The sequence below is a fragment of the Amblyomma americanum genome, chromosome 1 (genome assembly GCF_052857255.1).
Source record: "Amblyomma americanum isolate KBUSLIRL-KWMA chromosome 1, ASM5285725v1, whole genome shotgun sequence".
NCBI lineage: Eukaryota > Metazoa > Arthropoda > Arachnida > Ixodida > Ixodidae > Amblyomma > Amblyomma americanum.
In genome coordinates, this window is record NC_135497.1 from 427,226,522 (window position 1) to 427,249,902 (window position 23,381).

Genomic DNA, 23,381 nt, shown 5'->3' on the forward strand with positions numbered 1-23,381 from the left:
ACAAAGACGATTGGGAAAGTTGCCTCCCGGCAACGCTGTTCGCCCTGAGAACAGTACCGCACGAAGCGACGGGCTTCACTCCTGCAGAACTAGTGTACGGAAGGGCTCTTCGTTCCCCGCTTAGGATGCTTAGAGAAATGTGGGAGGGGACAGGAGAGAGTCAGTCAGTAGTGGAGTATGTGTTGCAGTTACTAAACCGCCTGAGTGCCACACGAGAACTAGTGGATCGAAATCTCAAAACAGCTCAGGACACGGCGAAGAAGTACTACGACAAGAATGCTAGACTGAGAACCTTCAAGACGGGGGATCGTGGGCTTATTCTCAGGTCCGCACGCAAAAATAAGATGGAAGTTCACTGGGACGGGCCAGTGGAAGTTTTGGATCAGATTTCAGAAACCAACTACACTTTGAAAATGCCAGGGAGAGGACAGCAGATAAAGATCTATCACTGCAATTTAATGAAGCCCTATGTAGAAAGGAGCGGGGTTGTAAACATGGCCGTAAATATCCCCGAAGAGCTACAAACCGAAAACCCTGAGTGGAAAGGCAGCATGAAAGAAAATGCTACCAACAGCATAGAGGAAATCGTGTCCCGATCCGCGAGCACCATGGATCTAGAACAAAAGCAACTCCAAGAATTGAGGCAACTGCTGTGCGAATTCCGGGAGAGTTTTAGCGACCGGCCGGGGAAGACAAATCTCATCACGCATGAGATAGAGCTAACTTCGACCGATCCAGTAAGATCAAAAGCCTACAGAGTTTCTCCAAGGCAGAAAGAAATAATTGAGGCGGAGATAAAGCACATGCTGGAACTTGGCGTGATAGAGCCGGCAGAGAGCGACTACACCTCCCCGCTGATACTCGTGGAGGCACCAGGCAAAGATCCGCGACCTTGCGTGGACTACAGGAAGCTGAATACCATAACAAAGGACCAGCTGTACCCAATACCGAACATCGAAGAAAGGATCGAGACAGTTAGCGCGGCACAGTACATCTCCACCCTTGACCTGGTGAGAGGGTACTGGCAAGTCCCCCTCTCGGAAAGCGCGAGTCGGTATGCAGCATTTATTTCTCCCATGGGGGTATTCCGACCTTTGGTGCTCAGTTTTGGGCTAAAGAATGCACCTTTTAGCTTTTCAAAGCTAATGGACATCATCCTCAAGGACATGCAGGATTTCGCGCTGCCTTACCTTGACGATGTGGCCATTTTTTCTAACTCTTGGGAAGACCATGTTTCCCATTTCAGGAGGATACTGACGAGTTTGAGGGACGCTGGGCTAACCATTAAGGCCGAAAATGTAGTTTTGGCTGCTCACATGTCACCTATCTTGGTCATGTTGTCGGTAGAGGGACGAGGAGACCGTCAGACCTCAAGATAGCCCCTATCGCTGAATTCCCGCAGCCCCGAACTAAGACGGATGTACGGTCATTTCTCGGTCTTGTGGGGTACTACCAAAGGTACATACCCAACTATTCACAGCTAGCAAGTCCTTTGACCGATGCGCTTCGCAAGGAAAAGCCGAATAGCGTTATCTGGGACGCAGCAAAAGAAATTTCGTTTCAGAGCTTGAAGAGCGTGCTGGTTTCGCGGCCCGTGTTACGCGCGCCGGACTACAGCAAGGAATTCGTGGTCCAGTGTGACGCCAGCGACCGGGGTATGGGGGTCGTATTAAGCCAAGTCGGAGACGACAATGAGGAGCACCCTATCCTTTATGCCAGCAGGAAGTTAACCGTAAGGGAAGAAGCCTACAGCGCTTCGGAAAAGGAATGCGCTTGTCTGGTTTGGGCCGCACAGAAGCTAGCCTGTTATGTTTACGGGGCGAAATTTACTTTCGAGACAGATCATTGTCCGCTTACATGGCTGCGTCAAATGTCGCCCAAGAATGGCCGCTTGCTTCGATGGAGTCTAGCCCTCCAGCAATATAACTTTTCTGTGCGATACAAAAGGGGCAAATGTCATGGAAATGCCGACGGATTGAGCAGGTTATTCCCATAATTGAGGTATCCGTTCGGTGGCAATTTGGTGCCTTTTCGTATTTTTTTAGGTACTAGTTAGCTTTGTTTTGGCGTGGTGTCCTATTATCCTTTTTCTTTTGCTTCCAAATTTGCCACCTCTCTTCAAGCCGTGTTCGGCGAATCGGACTTTGGCAGCGAATTTGGCAGACATGGAAGCTGTTCTTAGTAGCCGAGATTATTGCTGTCAGCTACAAAATTTTGTGCTTACGTTTACATTGATAATGCAGTAGTATTGCATAACAGCCTGGCGGCTCTCGGGTGAATTTCGTGCACTGCCTGGGGAGTGGCGCCATGTTGAGTGGCTGATTTCGACTAATGCCTCCGTTGTCCGAGGTTTAGGACTCTACTCTGTGCTTGCAGACAAGATGCAGAAGGGCCTCCCACGCTACAACTCAAGTCATCTCTCCTCGACCAGTGATTGTGACCACTGGCCGATCGAGATTGTCCTGGCCGCGGAGGAGCTGTTACGTTTGGAGACTCCAACATGCCAAGAATATTAAAGCCACTGGGAATCATCAATCTACCGAGGCTTCAAAGGGCCGTCGATGTGGTTGCAGCGCTACGAGTGCAGGTGGTGGCGTCTACAAGGGTCCTTCCCCCCCCTCCCCCCCCCCCTGCTGTTTAAGGGGTGAAACGGCTCCCCGCTGTCTGAGAAAGGCTTTAGTGAACCTCTCTTTTGTTCTCAACGCCGGACCCACCCGGGACATTTTTCTCCCGGAGGGGACGACGGGGAGCCGGCGAGCGGCGGAACTGCAAATCAGCCGTGACAAATGCGGCCGGGTTTGACTAAGCCAACGTCTCTGGAATCTTCATGCTTCGAAAACAACTTCGACTTAGACTGTGCTTTCCCACACCCATACGTGAAAGCTTCTGCGAACTGCGGTGGGATCCATTCGCCCCACGCTACCGCTGTGAAGTGCAGGTGAATGACCTTCGACGCTCTCAATGGGACCCCCTTCGGGCTATTCGTCACTGAAGCCTGGACAGCGCGGACACTAATCTGCCAGAAGTGGCAAGAGTGTGTGGATGGGGGCGGACCCGGAAGACTGGACACGTGATCTACATCACAGTGATTCGACGCATTTTTAATGAACTAGATTCCCCAACTAGGGACCTGGGGACAGCGGACCCTATTTAAGCAGCGACCTGGCGTGTGTTCGCCAGCTCCCGATTCACTCTTTCAATCTTTGTATAAATGTAAATAAACCCTTCAGTCTCTTCTTCACCTCGAAGACCCTCTCATCTCTTCGTCAACCCCACTACAGCAGTCTCCCGATCCGGAACCCGGGGACACCGACCTTGGCGAGAGACGGCACAAACGAACCAGGAGCCCGCATCTAACAGTGCGTAACTAGCCATTTATAGAAGACGACAGTTCCAACTTCTTTCGAGAGGCGATTCACTTCTTAAAAGTTTTTTTTTAAAGATAGTAGGCCTGATTTAATTTTTACAAATGAGATCCCCAAACAATAAGTGGCGCTCATAAACCTCCGGCTAATGGCGAGAAAAAACCATTTTCAGGCGTACTATACTCTTTCGGTCAAAAACCTGTTAAAATACGAGTGCGCTCATTCAAATTGTGGTGTCGTGCTACAAGTTAACCACATCTGAATCTTGTCATAAGGTCACCAAGGAAGTGCTTGTCAGCAGGTTAAAAAAAAAGTAATGGAAAACAACTCACGCGGTTACGAGATCACAAAAGTTTCAAGAAGATATGTAACGCCCTAGTCATATTTTCTGACTCTAAAGAGCTATCAAGCATTTGCCGAAACGTCCAAAGAAGCTCCAAGGCTGGCGGAGGAAATATAGACAGCTGCGTTACACAACCAATCACGCTTCACAGTTTGTATCATACAAAGTTAGAGCAGTGAACAATTTGCCTCTTCCTGTGGGCACGAACCTACGTTAGTGAGTACGGCGGGTGTGGGAATATGCATCTGAAAGGACATACAAATATCTTAAACGGTGACTCCATTGACCATCTTATGGTTCACTGTCACACATACGGTACAGTCGAGAGTAAAAAAGGCTAGCACAATGACGTCACTGGAGCGATGAAAATCGCACCGCGCGGCAGGCACGGCGCCGTGCTTTGCGAACACACCTTGCACATTTGTTACCGGCGTGTTCGTAACCGCAGCGCCGAGCGTTGCTATCTGCAGCTGCGGTGGCAAATCATTAGTGCTAATCTTTTTTTACTCGCGACTGTACGCTCAGCTGTTTTCCGACGCCATGCAAAACTTTGCTCTCTCATCGTTATCTTGGGGCGCGGGAGGTAGTAGAACCATATTTCATCATCCGGGTCATGCGTGGGGAAACTCTCTCTCTGGCCCTTTAAGAAAAGGAAATAAGGTTGTTGTTTTTTTTAGAATCTTCAGGTAGAATCAGCGTTTTAAGCTCTTTTTCTTTAGGCAAGAGCTCGCCATTCACATTGTGACCAACGACGCTGATGCTTTCTCAGCTTTTGCGAAGCGTATGTATATACAGACCCATCGTTCTTTCTACCCATGGCTTGAATCACGAACGGATCTTTTAAAAATCGGGTCAAACGTGACTTCTACCCGAAAATATATTTCCGGAGAACGTACACATTTCCTGTGAAGACGCCGAACAAAAATAGCGGACATCTTAATTGTGCTTATTCCAGAGGGCTGTTTTCAGTTTACCCATGCTTTCAAATCTGTTTGACGTTTTTTTATTGATGACGCGGCTTAATTTGAGGGTAAGTTCGGAAATCTGGCTTCAGAAGTGATAGGCCAAAACACGGGAAGTGACAAGGCATATCAATGGCACCATTATATCAAGCCACTCTGACGACGCACTGCTACATTTGTGCGTTTAAAATGGTGGCGATGTTGAATTAAATTTTTCGCAGTGCACTCACAAAGGCATGCAGATGTCGCACGGAACCGGAAGTGCTGCGCAGGAGGTGATAATGAACGTTGCAAAATAACTGTAATAAATCAAAATTAGGAAACTTCTTATTTGGCAAACAGCTTTCTACAGTCCAACCAAGCGTTTACATATTGTTTATGAAAATAATTCGCAAAAAAATAGAACATTCTATGCCCCGCACCAGACTCAAAGGTGGGCATTTGACCTCGAAAATCTGGACCTCACTTCAACCTGAAAAAAAAATTTGAAGACCTGAATCAACCTCAACCTCATCAGTTGAAGCTGAGGTCTCCTTAGACGCTCTCACCTCACTTTTCTTCAGGCCACTGCTGACCTCACTCAACCTTACCTCATCCTGAAATTGTGAGGTTGAGGTCGACTGCTCAACCTCAGAAAATAAAATAAAAAGCGATTAGGAAGTTTTTCGGTTAAAAAAATTCTGAGGATCCTGCCAGACAAGAAAGCCAAAATGATGATGGTATTATTTAATTAGGTGTGTACAGACACTATTGATGTGCACGCTATAGGAGAAGCTTATAATCTGGGATGAACCCTCAGAGAGTATATGGCCTGCGGGCAGGGGTGTCCCATACGCGGTTAAAACCAGTACGTAGGGGAGTACTTTATATGTGTCAATATTTGGCAACCTACTTCGTGTATACTTGTTCGTATTGGAAGCACCTTGCTCATTCACGCACGAACCGGCATTTGACAAACACAGTCCTTATACAACATCTTTCATAAATTGGGAGGAGGGGGGAGGGAAGTATTCATGATACACTTATCAGGCTTGATAATAGTTACCGAATATAAAGAAACTGGTCGTCGATGTACTTTCCAATACGACGGTTATGCAGACGCATATCAGTGTACTTCGATTTTCTAGCTCCATCCGGCTTAGCGAGAATGCTCTTTTCGGTCCTCTGTATGTTGCCTTCGAAAACACTTTACAAGCCGCGTTGTATTTATGTCTGTGTAGAAGCGAGCGGCTTCTTTTATCCATGCGAAAGCATTAGATGGCTCACTTTCAAGGTCATATCCGCTAAAAAGTGTCCACAAGAATGGCGCCATGCGACGCCAAGAGCCGACGAGTCACTCGACTAATATGATGACGTCACCTAGTTAATTAATACTAATTAATATAATTCAGTAATGTTAAGCCTAATTAGTCTAATTTGTTATGCCATCATGTGCGTGTGACGTCATACCAGGCCACATGACAGCGATGTAATGTGCCATCAAACCTAATCACGGGACGACGCTGTAATATGACATCACACCTGCTCACGTGACAACGGTTTAAGTTCTCGTCATAGCAGGCCCCCATCCACCCCCTTCCACCCCCATTTCAAGATCCATATGGATCCCACATTACTACACATGCGCACATGACGGATTAGAAAGAGTTCCCACAACCAGGTCCACATTAATGACATTCGGATTGTCCAGCAGGTAAACGCGCTAGTTCTCATGAATGACATACTGCAAAGACTATGCAACGACACATGCCTTTGACTCTCGAGATGATGGCGATGATGATGATGCTAAAAATGTATCCTTATGAGCCCGGGGAAGTTTGATATACCGCTATCAAATTAAATGTTGCCAGAAGATTGATGAAATATTGTACATTACCCAACAACCGAAGACAATTATTGTGCGGTAAAATAGGAATACCTGCATGCAGCTAATAATTAAGGATGATGATGTTGATGTTCCTGGGAGGTCACGACCCTCCCCCGTTTCCGCCACTTCCCTCCAGGTGGCGATGGTAGTGGTTTCGAAATCCTAGGAATTCTCTGATGACTCGGTGAACCCGCGGCATTTTGAAAGAAAGGGCTAGATTACGTCTTCGAACACTGTGCCAACTATTAAAATCACACGGGTCAAAACAACTGGCCTAGATGGGCAGCCTGAACTGCTCTCTCTGTAAAGAGCACCATGGCTCTCCGCTCAAATTTCCCCGCAGCGAAATCTTTTCCCTCCCCCTCCCCCCGCCCTCCCCCCAAATGGCGCAATGTGAAACAGGCGTCATTTCCTTTCGAGGAAGAGGAAGACGAAGACGTTGTTCGATCGCCTGTCGCCTCAGCTCTGTTTATTTACCTAACTTTCACTAATTTACCTAGTTTTATTCGAGGACGGCAGCATCTTCAAGGCGGTACTGTCCCAACGGGAAGAGTACGGCTGCTCCGGCGCCGGAAAGCCTAAAGGGACCACGCCATTCAAAGGAGGCTGGCTCGGAAGAGGCGGCCATGGCTTCCCAGGCTGTGGAGCGACCAGAACATGGACTCGACCACCCTTCCAGCGAGACCTCATCGCTTAGTGGGGCTGTGTCAGCGATCGTGGACGGTGACGAGTTAGTGGCTGATATGGCTGACGTGGACAACGAGGGCTTCAAGTTGTTGAGTCATCACAAGCAACGAACGGTAGGGATCCCGGTAGTGGTTGAGCCCACAGAAAAGGGGGTTGATTTAAGAGAGAAGAATCCCATCTTACTTTTCGCGGCCATTCAATCACTGCTGGGATCAGCTCCGATTCGAAGTCGGTTCACCATGCACGGGGCTCTTCAGCTGGATGTCTCGACGGAAGAGAAGGTTGACAAGCTCCTGCAGAGCTCTCAGATTTTTGGCATCAAAGTTAACGTGCGGTTGCCCCATTCCTACATGAAGAACACCTGTGTTATTAAAGGTGTACCAAAGTGGTATTCTGAACGCGACCTATACTTGATTATCTGAAACCACAAGGTGTACTGTACGTGAAACGACTTGTGCGTCGTGTGGAGTCTCCAGGAAAAGAATTGGCTGCGAAACCTACCAACTCTATAGTGTTGACGTTCGCTCCCAACTCAGAGTGCCCCGAAAAAATTGATCTGGGATTCACAAAACACGCAGTTGCAGATTTCACTGAAGCTCCTCCACGGTGTTTTAGATGCCAACGGTTTGGGCACGTGGCCAAAGTTTGCACAAAGGATCGACGCTGTAAGCGGTGCGGAGGCGACCACGACTTTAAAACCTGCAAGGCAGATTTGGCTTGCGCCAATTGCGGTGGCGATCATCCGGCGAGTTTCGGAGGCTGCCCCTTCCGTGTGAGCACTCTGCACCGTCGGATATCCTTTATTGCTGGTCCAAAAACCCCACCGACTGAGACGCCTGTCCCAGGATTAAACGAGTTCCCAGTGTTGGAGTCTGATGTTGTTGCGTTGCCCAACAATGTTCCTAAGAGACCTGAGTCCAGCAAGACGCCAAGGCCCAGTGCGCGCGAGTCGACTGTTCGACCTCCAGCAAAAAGTGTCCATGTTCCTGAGTCGCCGGATCACTGCCAGACTCCACGGCAAGGGGGATCCTCATATGCACAAGTGACAAAAAAACCAGCTACTGCGGCCAAGAGTGTGTCCCCGTCGGAATCTTTTGTCGATGTTGTAAGTGAGTGCGTTGCGCAAAATAAGGAGCTCAAAAATCAAGGTATGTCTCACCTCCTTCATGTTTTGTTTGGGGCCCTGCGTTCACATGTTCCAGCGATGGCGCCTGGCAACCTGAAGAACTTCCTACAGCTGGTGCTTTCTTTTGAGTCCCTAATTACTACCTTCGCAGCAAACTTCCTTGCGAACTAAAATGGATGGGGTTAAACCTCGTGGATCTCATATGCACCAAAAAGTACCCTTTATATTGCAGTGGAAAAGCGCGAGGATATTAAGTCGGTTAGCTGAATTAAACTATTCTTGAAAGAGACTTGTGTTCCAGTATTGGCCCTGTCAGACTCTGGCCTGCCAAGCGGGAGGCGTTTGACTGGATTTGTCGCCCATAAAAACTGCAGCATAAAGTCATTTCCTGCAGGAAGTGCTGCGCTTTACATAAGAAGGGAAATTCCACATGTTTCTCTAAGCGTTGCCGATCTTTGCACGGATGACATTGAGGTAGCGGCTTTGAGAATACAGCTCGGCTCTCGAACCCTTTCTATTGCATCCGTGTACGTGTCTCCGCGGAAGAAGGTAGCATTGGATTTGTTTCTACAGCAGCTCTGCGACTGCTGCCCAGCTCCTAGAATCATCTGCGGTGATTTCAACGCCCATCATGTCATCTGGGGTGACAGGAACACGGATTCCCGTGGACGCAAACTCGTAGAGGCTATTGACAGTTTGGACCTGTGTGTTGCCAATGACGGAAGCCCCACTTTCTTCCGGCTTCCAGCCTCAGCGACAGCTATAGACCTGACACTGCATTCACCTGACGTCCGAGTGAGTTGGTCAACAGCGCCTGACCGCATGGGAAGTGATCACTATCCTATCTTTGTGTTTGCTGCCGACTTTCGTATGCATGGTCCTAAAATTAGCAATGTGGTCAACTGGGACAGGTACAGAGAGCACCTAGAACGTGTTTCTGGTGATGTTGTTGACAAAATGATTTCTAGTAAGCTAGCAGCAATTACGGCGGTCAAGTTACCTGATCATTTTCCGGCCCCGGATTTAAAACTCAAGAACCTTTGCGCAGCGAGAAGACGACGAGAAGGCGGAAGGACGGCAGACAACTGAAGACGACCTTCAATAGGTTGAATTCTGCTATTAGACGGCACACGAACAAGCTGTACAGGTCGCAATGGGCCTCATTCTGTGCTACTTTGACTGCGTTCTCACCGATTACGAGAATATGGCGAGTTATTGCCAGCCTTGCTGGAGAATCTCGCCCTTCGAAGCCTTTTGAAGCTCTTGCAATACGCAAAGAAAAACCTATTGCGTGCTTGGTAGAGGAATTTGCAGACGCACTCATACGCGCTGATTCTGGAATAGACATATATACACCACCTGCTTCCTCCAGGTCAATCATGGACGTCCCGTTCACGCTTCGTGAGCTTCAGACTGCGCTCAGTGGCCTGCGGCGCCGGTGTGCACCAGGTCACGACGGCATCACCAATCAAATGCTGAATAATCTGCCCTTGCAACTCAGAAAGGAGCTCCTCAACTTCATCAATGGAGTTTGGGAGACTGGCGATGTTCCTGCGTCATGGAAGGTGTGGCACATATAGTTCCAGTACTGAAGCCTGGCAAAGACATGACAGACCTTGCCTCGTACCGCCCTGTGTCATTGTCCTCCTGTGTAGCTAAGTTGATGGTGAAGCTGGTAAATGAACGCTTATCGTGGTGGCTTGAGGACAGCAAGGCATTGCCAACATGTATGACAGGATTCCGCCGAGGCCTTAGTGCCCAAGATAGCGTCTTAGACTTGGTCAGTCACACTGATTACCAGAGAGCTTTCGGCCTTTCCACCTTAGCCATTTTTCTTGACGTTGCGAAAGCTTACGACAGCGTGCTTCAGAGCGCAATTCTAAACAGTTTGCAAGGCATGGGCACACAGGGCCATATGTTAAGATTCATTTACAAGTTTATAAGTGATCGCGCAGTTTGTGTACGGTTAGGGAGTACGTTAAGCACCGAAAGGGTTCTATCACGAGGTGTGCCTCAAGGAAGTGTTCTTTCCCCCACGCTCTTTAACGCCGTAATGGCCGGCCTTCCCGATTCGTTGAAAAAAAGTTGCAGGCAAGTGCGTATGTCACTTTATGCAGACGACATCTGTATTTGGATTACTGGCTACCAACAAGCGATTAGCCCTGATAGCTCGACAGGCTCTACTTTCGGCACAAGCTTACCTTCAAGGTGTGGGGTTGTCTCTGTCAGTGGAAAAATCCGGCTTTGTTCTGTTTCCAGGTGTAGGAAGACGTCAAGCGCGGTTGAAGATGGACCTCGGTCACTCTTGCATCCGTCAATTCAACCACACGCGTTTCCTGGGCGTCATTATTGACTCCCGTCTACAGTGGCGAAAAGCTGTAGACGCGATTGTTTCATCTATATCTTCTCGTCTCAATGTGATCCGTAGAATTGCATGTGAGCAATGGGGAAACCATCCTTCTTCAATGGTCAAACTTCATGAAGCGCTGGTGGTCAGTCGCATAATGTATCAATTACCTTCAATTTCCCCCTCGTCATCGCAACTTGAACGTCTCGAAGTTGTCCACAGAAAGGGCCTAAGAAGAGCCATTGGAGTTCCCAAGGCGGCTGCGAATAAGGCAGTACTTAATGAGTCCCTATCGAAACCTCTTAGCCTTATCGCTTCTCAGAGACTACTATTGCATCTTGACCGCCTAGGAAAGACGGTAGCTGGGCGATCCCTTCTCCAGCGGCTCTGCAAGAGATATGAGTCGAAGGCTTACTTGGCACTCAATACTCTTAGTTCTTTAGGCATTAATGTCCGAAGGCAAAGGAAACTGTTGAAACCCCCCTGGTCTTTTCCGACCCTTGACTGTAAGGTCACAATTCGCCATGTGAGCGCAAAGCGCAGCTCTCCTTTGGCAGCGACGCGTTCGCTTGTACTGGAACACTTGGAAACAGTATGCCTGCCATCTTCAAATTTTCACGGATGGTTCTGTGGACAAGGTTAAACAAGCTAGCGCAGCGGCTTTTTACATTCCTTCTTTGGACTGTAAGTGGTCCGTACGCTGTACTGCTGTCGTATCTTCCACAACGGCTGAAAGTGTTGCTATTGAGGCGGCTTTACGGAAGTTAGGGTCTTGTCCGGCTCAACCTGTTGTCATCCTGATTCAAAATCTGCCCTGCAGAGGTTAGAGCGCGGATTCCTTACTGACGCCTTGTCTATAAGCTCTCTGCGCTTGGTGCAGAATCTGCACAGCAGAGGCTTTACTCTACATTCCCAATGGGTGCCCTCTCACATAGGAGTCACCGATAATGAGGTAGCAGACAGTCTCGCCCATAAAGCTCTCTCAAGGATTCCATCCAAAAAAGTACCTCAAGATGGAAAAAGTCTCTGCAGGAAAACGGTGCTCGATCACTACAGTACCCTGTGGAGTGCGTCCCACAAGCCATGTGTGACCAAGGGACTGAGAAGATCTCAGGCGGCCCTTCTACATCGAATTCGCACGGCCTCTGCTCGCACTCCTGCATGGATGCATAAGACCGGCATAGCATCGTCTCCGCTCTGCTCTTTATGTGGTGTGTGCGGGGATATCGAACATTATATTATGTACTGCCCAGAGTACAACGCGGAAAGGCATCTGATGTTCGCTTCCTTGAAGAAGACAGGAACCCGTCACAGCACAGTTGAGGACATTGTCTACCCGAGTGGAAACCAGACATGCAGAAGGGAGGCTGCACGCCTTATTTTAACATTTCTGCAGGACACGGATCTTGTTTCTAAATGGTGACAGCAGGAACGGACTATGGCCTACTGTGATTGAATGTGTGCGTAGATGGTGTCTTCCGGAGTGGACTACGTTATACTGTGAGTGAATGTGTGTATGGATTGTGGCACTACAATGGCCTATGTTCTACTGTGACTGAATATGTGCATAGATAGTGACTTCTGGAGTGTACTGTGATGTGGACTGTGTTGATTGATTGTGTGCATAGATGGTGACTGCGGGAGAGAATGTGTGCTATTATAAGAGACTGTGCGCATAGCGGGGTAGATGCGACATTGTTAATATAGAAGGGACGCTGCGGTGGAGAAATTGCCGGCAGATAAAGCAAGGCTAACCCCACCTGTAGCATTCAACACCTCAACTCAACTCATTTCCTTTCCTTAAAACCAACTTTGTTTCGCTTTCCTTCCCTTACGGCGCTCACACAAGACACTGTATATTTTATATAGCTTCGGTGATATTTACAACTGTGTTATTGCTCGTTGTTTGCGGAGATATGGAGCCAAATCCGGTTCCAAACGACCAGTGAACCCTGCAGATAATTTCAGAAAGACAAATTGAGAATGAATTTGGTGAGCGCAATTCGGGTGTCCACCGAGATGTGTGAGACAGGCGTCGTTTCCTATCCTTGAAACTAACTTTATTTCACTTTACTTCCAATACGGCGCGATTCAGGTCTCCACCGAGATATCCGAGACAGGCGTAATTTCCTATCCTTAAAACTAACTTTAGTTCACTTTCCTTCCCATACGGCATGATTCGGGTGTCCACCGAGATATGTGAGACAGGCTTAATTTCCTTTCCTTAAAACAGTACATTTCACTTTCCTTCTCTTACGCGCGCAGTTCGAGTGTCCACCGAGGTTCTTCCTCTCTTTGTGGGGCTCCGAGAGCCACCTTTGACCACATTTTATATCTCTGCCGAGAATTCCAACCACCATCTCGCTGGAACCTCACGGACAAAATGGGATGGGAGATCGTGGTCTCCAGCTCCGAACCGGCCTCACAAAGGCGGCTGGTATAGTGGGCTGGAGAGGTCGCCGCACGTCATGGACTGTTGGCCACCACCCGGGATCAATAGCCAGACCAACCCTAGGCAGTGACTCATCCATAAGGCTCATCAATGAACTTTTCACCTACCTACCTACCTCTTCCTGTCAGCAACCGCAGCAGCACAGATGTAGGCATTTTTTATTTGTTAAGCATCTTGCTTTCTTCGAAACGACGTTAAAGTCGCTCAAACAAGACAGTAGGAAATTACAGGCGTCATTTCCTTTCCTTAAATTGTCCAACGGGCAAGGCGCCGCCGAACGGGCGATGGGATTCTGTGGACCCCTTGGCAACGCAAGGGACTTTTACAAGGGACGCCTCCATTGCCGCCCATCTGTACTTCACTACTCATTGCTCCAGTGTTATTTCTGATTTTTGCATTTCATCACGGTTACGGGGGCCGCGCGCAGCACGCAGCCCCACTACCAAAAATTACATGCTCTGTCTGTTCCGATTGAAGCAGTGTCAGGGGTCAGCGCGGACGCAGTGCAATCAATGTCCGCGCCTCGCCCTGGAGGGTCCCCCATTCCTGACCAGGGGTGCCTCAGCATCAGGTAAGTATGCCGGAAATCTGCAAGGCCTGGCGAAGCCCATCTCTTCGACCGCGTACAGTTGACAGCGAGTATTGTGTTATGAGTAAATTGTAAATCCAACAACAGTGATGTAAAACGCTACTTTGAATAATAATAATTGGTTTTTTGGGGAAAGGAAATGGCGCAGTATCTGTCTCATATATCTTTGGACACCTGAACCGCGCCGTAAGGGAAGGGATAAAGGAGGGAGTGAAAGAAGAAAGGAAGAATAATTGCCGTAGTGGAGGGCTCCGGAATAATTTCGACCACCTGGGGATCTTTAACGTGCACTGACATCGCACAGCACACGGGCGCCTTAGCGTTTTTCCTCCATAAAAACGCAGCCGCCGCGGTCGGGTTCGAACCCGGGAACTCCGGATCAGTAGTCGAGCGCCCTAACCACTGAGCCACCGCGGCGGGGCATCTTGCTTTCTTCCAAACGCCGTTAAAGGCGCTCACACAAGACAGTATATATTTAATATAGCTTCGATTATATTTACATCTGTATTATTGTTCGCTTTATGCAGAGATATGGAATCAAATCCGGTTCCAAACGTGCCAACCCTGCAGATAATTTAATTGAAAATGAATTTGGTTTTTTGGGGAAAGGAAATGGCACAAAGTGAAACAGGTGTAATTTCCTTTCCTTAAAACCAACTTTCATTTCACTTTACTTACGCGCGGTTCGGGTGTCCACCAAGATATGTGAGACAGGCGTCATTTTCCTTTCCTTAAAGCCAACTTTGTTTCACTTTCCTTCCCTTACGGCGCTCACACAAGACAGTATATATATATATATATATATATATATATATATATATATATATATATATATATATATATATATATATATATATATATATATATATTATAGCTTCGGTGATATTTACAACTGTGTTATGGCTCGCTGTATGCGGAGATATGGAACCAAATCCGGTTCCAAACGACCCGTAAACCCTGCAGATAATTTCAGAAAGCCAAATTGAAAATGAATTTGGAGAGCGCGATTCGGGTCTCCACCGAGATATTTGGCATATGCGCAATTTCCTATCCTTAAAACAAACTTTAACCGACGGCTCAGTGGCCCGCGTCAGCTGCTCCCTTGCTGCGGCGACCACCATCCCCGCCCTGCGACTGCACAGCCAGCAACACGCAACCTTCCTGGGCTCCTCCACCACGGCGGAGTTGATGGGGATCCGGCTCGGGCTGGACCTGCTGCTCACCCTCGGCCCTCCGCCGCCAAGGAGTGCTCTGCTGTGCGACTCCCGCGCCGCCCTCAGCCGCCTGCAATCTAACGGCCGCGGTACCCCACTAGTGCGGGAAATTCGCTCGCGCATCGAGCGCCTCGCGCAGAGAGGTTGTGCCGTGCGTGCACAGTGGGTGCCCGGTCACTGCGGCATCGCCGGCAACGAAGAAGCTTAGCTGACGACCTCGCGACCGCTGCACACCAACTACCTGCCAGCGATCTGCCCCTTGCGCTGGAGGACGTGCGTGCGGCCATTCACGACCATCTGAGAAAGCAGCACCCCGACCCACGCATCGCGGGAGGTGAGCGCATCGACAGTGTCACCGGCTGTCGCGCACTTACACGGTCGCAACGTGCAATGATCCTCCGCGCGCGCATTGGCTGCGTGTGGCCCGGGGAACGACGGGTGCGTCACGGAATCGCGACGAGTGATGTGTGTGACGGATGCGGTGCAGTGGAAACACTAGAACATCTGCTCCTTCGCTGCTCCGCGTTCGCCGATGCTCGTCGCGATATGCTCGCGGCCTATAGGGCGCAGGGCATACTACCAGACTCCATCAAGACGCTATTGTGGCCGCAGGGCAGTGCGCGCACTCGTGAGCGAACTTTGGTGAGCCTCTGTGCATTCCTCGAACACACGGGCTTGACGTCCCGTCTGTTCTCCGTCAGGTAGTTACACGCAGTGACCGAACGCTCCGCGAGTTCTACCTTGAACGATTAATAACTGGACGCCCCACTCCAGTTGTAACCTACACAGTGCTGTGCGCGTGTGTGATTTAATTCCTCTTAAATGAACTAATCACGCGCACAACCTGGACAAATTACTTATTGTGTAAATAGTTTGTACATATTACTTCTCCCCCTGTCCTCTATTCCTGTCCCCTCACCTCTTTCATTTCATTTCTCCATTCTGCCTGCTGTCCTTTATTTCCGCTGCCCCACCTCAGGTGCTTCAGTATCGATGGCAGATGCCGGGGCTAGCAAAAATCTTTTCCTTCCTTTTTACTATTATTTTTAATAAAACCACTACCACCACCAACCTTTCTTCCTTTCTTCTTTCGCTCCCTCCTTTATCCCTTCCCTTGCAGCGCGGTTCAGGTATCCAACGATATGTGAGACAGTTACTGCGCTATTTCCTTTCCCCCCAAAAAAATTATTTTACTTTCCTTCCCATACGGCGCGATTCGGGCGCCCACCGAGATATGTGAGGCAGGCTTATTTTCCTTTCCTTAAAACAGTTTATTTCACTTTCCTTCTCTTACGGGCGCAGTTCGAGTGTCTACCGAGATTCTTTCTGTCAGCAACAGCAGCAGCACAGTAGTAGGCATTTTTTTATTTGTTAAACATCCTGATTTCTTCGAAACGACGTAAAAGGCGCTCACACAAGACAGTAGGAAATCACAGGCGTAATTTTCTTTGCTTAAATTGTTCAACGGGAAAGGCGTCGCGCCAAACGGGCGATGGGATTCTGTGCACCCCTTGGCAACGCAAAGGACATTTACAAGGGAAGCCTCCATTTCCGCCCATGTGTAATTCCCTACTCAGTGCTCCAGTGTTATTTCTGATTTTCGCATTTGATCACGGTTACGGGGGCCGCGCGCACTCACGCAGACCCCACTACCAAAAATTACATGCTCTGCCTGTTCCGATTGAAGCAGTGGCAGGGGTCAGCGCGGACGCAGTGCAATCAATGTCCGCGCCTCGGCCTGGAGGGTCCCCCATTCCTGACCAGGGGCGCCTCAGCATCAGGTAAGTATGCCGGAAATCTGCAAGGCCTGGCGAAGTCCATCTCTGCGACCGCGTACAGTTGACAGCGAGTATTGTGTTATAAGTAAATTGAAAATCCATCAACAGTGATGTAAAACGCTACTTTGAAGCATTTTAGCTTTTAGTGGCTCACAACTCACGGCTCATATTTAGTGGCTCACGGCTCATATTATATGCTATACGTACATAATACGTACACGCAGCTTAACAAAGGACTTGCTACAATGTTCTTAGCTCAAGAAACATCAGAATTAATCTTTCAGCGAAAAGGAAACAACTTACCGGAAAAACGAGGCGACGCGTTGAAAAGCGCGGTGAGGTGGGAGTAACCGGCGGCACATGACCGGCGGCGCATCACCAACTTCCATATGGAAATGGAAGGCTTGGATGTAACGTGGTGGACCTGTGATAAGCTATCGACCTTCGAAGTAGAGTGGAAGCAAACATAGGACGCCTGGCGGGTGGTCAGACCCTTTTTTGCTCGGCCGCGGAACGGCTTGAGTGTCCGCTCTTTATGTATGCATGTATGTTTCTCTCTGCTCACCTCACGACGCGAAGTTGAGGTCATTTTGAGGTTGAGGTCGACCTCATGAGGTTGCCCACCTCTGCTACTCATTGCTCCAGTTCTGTTAGTCCGGCAACCACGACTGCTACGCACAGGCAGTTATTTCTGATTTTTGCATTTGATCACGGTTACGGGGGCCACGCGCGCGCACGTACGCAGCCCCCACTACCAAAAATTACGTGCTCCACTGCTCCGATTGAAGCAGTGACAGGGCTCAGCGCGGACGCAGTGCGATGTCCGCGCCTCGCCCTGGAGGGTCCCCCTTGCTGATCGGGGACGCCTCCTCACGATGTTATTGTGACGGAAATCTGCAAGGCCTGGCGAAGTCATTCTCTGCGACCACATTCTGTTGACTGGGAGTATTGTGTTAGGAGTGAATGATTAATGCAACAACAATGAAGTAAAACGCTAACTTTAAGCATTTTAGCTTTCATTAGTTACATCGCGCGAGACCTTTAACTTAATGTGCCTTAAATGAGAACTAAGTTGTTTAATCTTGCCTGAAACGCAAGTTTAAGTCAGCTTTCGCATTTCTTTTCTCAGTCCCTCCTTTACCCCTCCCCTTAGGGCGCGGTTCGGGTGTCCACCGATATGTGAGACAGATACGGCGCCATTTCCTTTCCTCAAAAGCCAATATTCAATTTTCATTCGTGCGACCCTTCCTACTTTTTTTCTTCGGAGGCTGCGTTCCTAAGGAGGCGAAACGCTAAGGCGCCGTGTGCTGTGCGATGTGAGTGCACTTTAAAGCTCCCCAGGTGGTCGAAATTGTTCCGGAGCCTTCCACTACGGCACCTCTTCCTTCTTTTCTTCTCTCAGCCTCTCCTTTACCCCTCCCCTTACGGCGCGGTTCGGCTGTCCGCCGATATGTGAGACAGATACTGCGCCATTTCCTTTCCCCAAAATCCAAATTTTTATTGCAGGAAACGCGTAGCGAATTCTACGACGGCTCATGCTGATAAGGCGAAAGATTAGTACGTGGGGTGAGAAGAGGCCTGAGCGATAGATACTGCGCCATTTCCTTTCCCCAAAAACCAATTATTTATTTATTCATGGTGATAAGTGGGGGTTGTTGCGCATCGGCATTAATCGATATTGGTCATACCGTAGCCCATACAACACTGTGCCCCATTAAACGTCATATTAGGTTTAAAACAGCGACTCAACGTCACAGCGCGTGCATGTAATCAGTTCTATTTACACATCTTCATTAAAAAAAGTAAAAGGAATCAGCTACCACACCACCATACATTCATTATAGTTTTGCATTTTTTCGCCTAACACCGCCATGCTGGCACGTTCGCCTCGTGTTGCGGTGTTTCGGCATAATAAGTGAATTTCCTAGAAGGTGCAAGGAACCGGAGACCAAAGAGAGGTTATGCGGAAGGATATGAAAGCGAAATTATGTTTGCATCTGCTTGCATTACGGAACGGGAATATGCAGAAGTAGTGTGAGATTCGAAAGTGGAAGTCACCGATCAAAAGCTTCGACGGTGGTTTACAGGTTTTTCTGGCTTCGTGCTTTTTCAATCAAATTAGCAGGTGTCCTTGTTACTGATCCGGCTACTGATCCGGAGTTCCCGGGTTCGAACCCGACCGCGGCGGCCGCGTTTTTATGGAGGCAAAACGCTAAGGCCCGTTTCACATGCTGCGAATTTTGCCGCACCGACACTGCGAATTCGGTGCCGCCGCTGACGCCGCAATGAGATTGCCGCTCAGTCCTTTCACATGCAACGCAAAACCTGCGAATTCGTTCAGTTGTGACAACAGGGTTGCTAGATGTCTGCTTATCCAACCTGTGAATAAATGCGGCAGTAATGTAACATGGAATGTGTTTATGTTGTTGTAGCCATGCGCACTTTTAGATACAAGGTAACATTTCGTATTTTTTATCAAAGTAAACAGTTTCGAATTATTTGAAAAACACACGATGGCCAAAGCTAAGCCTGGCCAAAGCTGGCCAAAGCCAAGAATGACAGAGAGCCAAGCAGTGGGTGCTCCCATTGGTCAGTCGAAGAGCGAACACACCAACGCTGCGAATGAATTCCTACCGGACGGAAATCGTTCGCAACCCGTCTGCGGCAAGAGCTGCGGCCCTCTCCAGCCGCAGACCGAACGAATTCGCAGTGCCGGGCGGTGAAATTCGCAGCATGTGTGCTGTGCCTGTGTGCTCTACGATGTCAGTGCACGTTAGATCCCCAGGTGGTCGAAATTATTCCGGAGCCCTCCACTTCGGGCACCTGTTTCTTACTTTGTTCTTTCAGTCCCTCCTTTATCCCTTCCCTTACGGAGCGGTTCAGGTGGGCGAGCATCCGAGGCGAGCGGACGTGTGTCACATGCGCTCCGCAGTTTTCGGGCCCTGGGACCCGGATAATTCGACTGGACTACCAACACTTTAGTTGGAATCGACGCAGCAAGTAACGAGGACCACGAGGACCCAAATTTCAAGCCGGTGGGCCCGATTTTTCGCATTTTATCGGACTTGGAATTTTCCGAGTGGCGGACCCTACGCTAAGCCTAACGAGGCCTAGCACGACTACGGGACCCCGCGGCCTCCTCGGTCTCGGCCCGAGGCGAGAAGACCCTGAATGATGTCCCGACCGAACATCCCCAACTACGACCGACCCACGGTGGGAGGACCGACGAGATTTTCGGCAGAATCTCGGATGGAAGAAGACATCGCGCCGACTCCCGTGCAGCAGCAGCGGCAAGTCCCGGGCGGACCGGAGGCAGCGGCGATGGCGACGGGGAACCAAGCCCTCGAAAGCAGCACCCCAACGCAAATTTCACAAGTAAGAACCGACACCAACGCAGATTGGGAGATTGCCATGTCGAGACGGCAACAAAGGCGCCAACACCGCGGCGAGCGGCAAGTTTTGGCGGGAAATTCCGGAAATCCGGCGGGAAAACCCGGGAATCCCCCCGGGGAATCCCCGAAGCGAGAGGAAGCGCCACCTGGGCGGAGACTTCCGCCGCTGCCGAGAGAAGACCTCAAAATAGTCCTGCGACCGAGGGGACTCGCAGTCAAGGACCTGCAGACGCACCAAGTGGCGCGGGCGGTGGTCATGGCCACCGGGCACGGATGCAAGGTGGAAGACTTGATCATCCGACTACGCAACGGCTCGAACATCATCATCGTGAGCACGAGTAACGAAGAAGCGGCCCAGAAGACCAGAAGATCAGAAGCATAACGCAGTTGAACTTTTGAGGCAAGGACTACGCCATTAGTGCCCACGTGGCGGCACCGGAAGGCACGCTGCGTGGCGTTATCCACGGCGTGGACCAAGGAACCTCGCCGGAAGAACTCAAGACCAACCTCAGAACCCGCACGCAAGGAGTAAAGATCCTGGCGGCCCGCATGCTGGGCAACTCTAGCACGGCCGTCATAACCTTCGACGAACCTACGCTCCCGAAGCAAGTATTGTATTACGGCGGGGAGATGTGGTGTTACCCGTACCGGCCCACGAGGCAACTGTGCTACGCCTGCGGCCAACAGGGGCACCGAATGGACGTCTGCCCGTTCCCGGAATCCAGAACCTGCCGGCAATGCGGTTGCCGAAACCCGGAGGACATGCACCAGTGCACGCCAAAATGCCTGCTGTGTGGCGGAGACCACGCGGTGGGCACCAAGGACTGCAAACAACGCCTCAAGCCGGCGAGCGAGCTGAGATGGGGCCCCAAACAACAGCAGCGACGCGGACGCAGCCGCAGCCGCGGAAGACGGCCGCGATGGTTCCGGAACGAGAGCCAGGTCCGGAGCGAGTCGCGGAGCCGCAGCCGAAGCCGGAGCCGGAGATCACAAGGCCGGGACGAGTCTTTCCCGCCCCTCGGCAAGCCGGGCCAGAAGAAACAGCAAAAGAAGAGCGGCGGCACTAAGGTGAGCTGCAGAGCCAGCCCTCCCAAATCGCTTTATGCTCCGCACTCAAACACAAACACACAAGACAACCAATTTAGGGAAGAGATTAAGAACCTTAAGCGCGAGCTCGAGCAGAGCCGTAGAGAGTCGAACGAGCTGAGAAGACAGCTCAATGAGCTCATTAGAGAGAAACAGGAGGTGAGAACAGGGCGCTCACCACGTAGAACACCAACCCCTCCCCCTATGGAGACGCAACAAAGCACCAATGAGGGAAACCTCGACAGCAAAATAGAAAATTTCATGGCTCAAATAATGGAGCAAATGAACCAAATGAAAAACGAAATTCAACAAACTCAACAAAAGTTTGCCCTACAGGAGCAGAGCTTTAGGAATTACGTAAAAAATCAAAACACCCAAAGAGTCAATGACGCTAGAGACAGACTATTTAACGAACGAAGGTTGGGCAGAGAAACCCAGAGTACACCCAACTTTAACCAATCATGGCAGAACACAAACAACAGCAATTAGAAATTTGGCAGTGGAACTGCAGGGGGTACAAACGCAAGCAAGGCCTCCTCCAGCAATTTATCCACACCCAAGCAACCCCACGAGACGTAATCATCCTGCAGGAAACTAACAACACCCCCGCACTAAGGGGCTATACATGTCAGGAAAACGGCCGTACAGCAACGCTCATAAGCAACAAAGTAGTAGCCATAGTACACGACGAAATTAAAGATACCCAGATAGAACACGTAATTACGGAAATAATACCCAAAAAGAAAAGGAAAGCCAACAGCACCTTTATCGTAAACCTATACAGCCCGCCCAGCCAGACCAAAGGGGGACTTTATCAGACTCTTTGCGGAGGCGAAAAAGAAGGCGGGACAAAACGCACTGGTAATTGCGGGCGATTTTAACGCTAAAAGCCCAAAATGGGGCTACCCCAAAGAGGACAAAAAAGGGCGCGGCATATGCACGGCGGCAGAAAGCGTGGACTGTGAACTTCTAACCGACGAAAATCAACCGACCAGACAGGGAAACAGCGTGAGTCCAGACACGTGTCCCGACCTAAGCTTCGTCAGGGGTGCCAAGAACGCAGAGTGGGAGAACCTGCTCGAGAACCTTGGCAGCGATCACTACATTCTAAGAACCAGCCTTACGGCGGAACAAGTCAGGAGGAAGATTGGCACGGCTCGGCTAACAGATTGGGACGCCTTTAGAGCGCACTGCAAGCAGCTCGAAGGAGGAACCATCGAATCGGCAGAGGACTGGAGCCAACAACTAAGACAAATGCAGGACCTCTACACCAAAGAGGTAGTTAGAACAGAACAGACACCCGAGGTGGACAAGCGGCTACTAAGGCTATGGGAGGCAAGACGCGGACTCACCAAGCGGTGGAAGAGACAAAAACTCAATAGAAAACTCAAAAAGAAAATTGCGGACATTACCAGGCACACGGAGGAGTACGCGAACCAGCTGGCAAGACAGGGATGGCAACAGTTTAGCAACTCGCTGAACGGCACCCTCAGCACGGCTAGGTCGTGGCAGATCCTCAAGGCCCTCTTGGATCCGAGCAAAAACAAATCGGAAAGCAGCAAAGCGATACAGCGGCTAACCCATCAATACCAAGGAACAGACGAGCAACTACTAGAGGAAGTCAAGGTCAAATGCTACGGCAAAGACCAAGTCGAAAGTTATAAAGAAGAATACCGCGGAGAAGACAACCCCACGATGGACAGACCCATCACGAGAGAAGAAGTGATGGAAGCGGTCGCGTCGGCAACAAAAAACACAGCGGCAGGAGCAGACAAGATCCGAAACTCCTTAATTCGCAACCTCAGCGACGAGGCAATAGACCAACTGACCAAATATCTAAACACGCTATGGCAGGAAGGAAGAGTCCCGGCGGAATGCAAACACGCCGTCGTCGTGATGATCCCGAAACCAGGCAAGAAACTACAGATAGAGAACCTCAGGCCGATATCACTCACGTCGTGCCTGGGGAAGCTCTATGAGAAAATAATAACCAGAAGAATCCAAAATCATCTAGAAAAGGAGCAACTGTACCCGGACAGCATGTTTGGGTTCAGAGCCAACCTATCCACGCAAGACGTGCTACTCCAACTCAAGGAAGAAGTGCTCGAAACGATGCCGAAAGCGGGCGAAAACGTGGTCATGGCCATCGACATAAAGGGGGCCTTTGACAACG

The 23,381-nt window shown here is 49.8% G+C and overlaps 3 non-coding genes and 1 pseudogene across 3 annotated transcripts; 1 reads left to right on the forward strand and 3 right to left on the reverse strand.

The window, feature by feature from the left end:
• Positions 1-23,381, forward strand: part of LOC144124878 (uncharacterized) — a 36,512-nt pseudogene that overhangs the window by 2,535 nt on the left and 10,596 nt on the right.
• On the reverse strand, positions 13,560-13,728 carry LOC144116577 (U1 spliceosomal RNA). Its single transcript, XR_013311906.1, has one exon. It is a non-coding gene; the product is annotated as a U1 spliceosomal RNA (small nuclear RNA).
• On the reverse strand, positions 16,573-16,741 carry LOC144116585 (U1 spliceosomal RNA). The gene has a single exon (XR_013311913.1). It is a non-coding gene; the product is annotated as a U1 spliceosomal RNA (small nuclear RNA).
• On the reverse strand, positions 17,448-17,615 carry LOC144116573 (U1 spliceosomal RNA). The gene has a single exon (XR_013311904.1). It is a non-coding gene; the product is annotated as a U1 spliceosomal RNA (small nuclear RNA).